Genomic DNA, 1,174 nt, shown 5'->3' on the forward strand with positions numbered 1-1,174 from the left:
TTAGGATAGAAAATAAGAATAGGATAGGATAGGATAGGATAGGATAGGTCATAGATCATAAATTATAATTATAATTATAATCATTAATCACAAGTTATAAACAACAATTAATGAACCATTAAGAATCAATAGGAGAAAATAGCCGGAAAGATGAGAAAATGACAAAAAAAGATGAGAAATGAGACAGTGCTGTGGGAATTAAGTGAAAAAGCAAGCAGCAAACTTGAGTTAAAATCATGACATTAAGACAGGATAAATTGCAGAATGTGCACAACAAACTTAAAATGTACATCAAATGCAGTTAGATGAAATGCAGGCTTCAAAACACCTACCAGACATACCTCACTGAATAAGGGGAGATCTTGAACACTGTAGCAAAGAACATCCTACCCAACTAGGAAACTGAGGGAAACTATTAAGAACTACAGAGAAGAGCTGTAAGCCAGCCAAAAGCTTAACCTTTGGGGTTTGGTCAGCATCTTCTAATTATTTTTCTAATTTCACGGAAATCTATTAGTTCTCATCCAGTGCCTCAATTGCCTTAGCTAAGCATAAAATAAGCAACATAACATGAGCCTGAGAGCTCATTCCTAACCTTGGTAAAACAAGGTTATAATCGTTCGACTATCGAAATCTTCCAAAGTACTGTTTATTTTCTTTAATAACGACTTTGTCGTTGTTCAGCGCTCTATTGCATTTACACAATACATATTCCTGTGGCTGGTTTTAACAACATATAAAACACTGACTGTTCCATGAAACGGAAGCCCTGATCTGAATTACATATATTAAAGGCGATCATATGCACTCTGCAAATACTTAGAAATCCCAACTTTCATAATACAATTCCCAGTATTCAACCTCGGCATAGAAAAGATCTGAAGCTGAACTAATACGCATGCTCCATTAAAGCTTCGGGATTTCCCCCGCCCACTCACGCATGATTGAAATTTACCTCCACTCCCCCCACCCTCAGGAAGTCTACGTGATGTGGCCGTGCTGCGTGATTCTCTGCACGCTCCTCTTCGTTGAAAACTACTGAAAACTAGAACGAAAACTTCATTTCCCAGCAACCTTTGCATAAAAAAAGCATACGTCCAGTCAAAGAAAACTACAGATCCCGACGTGCAATATTGGACCACAATTCCCAGAGAGTGTCAAGCGACGCCTGCGC

The sequence above is a fragment of the Pseudonaja textilis genome, chromosome 3, assembly GCF_049901715.1.
Source record: "Pseudonaja textilis isolate UNSWEBS1 chromosome 3, rPseTex1.2, whole genome shotgun sequence".
NCBI lineage: Eukaryota > Metazoa > Chordata > Lepidosauria > Squamata > Elapidae > Pseudonaja > Pseudonaja textilis.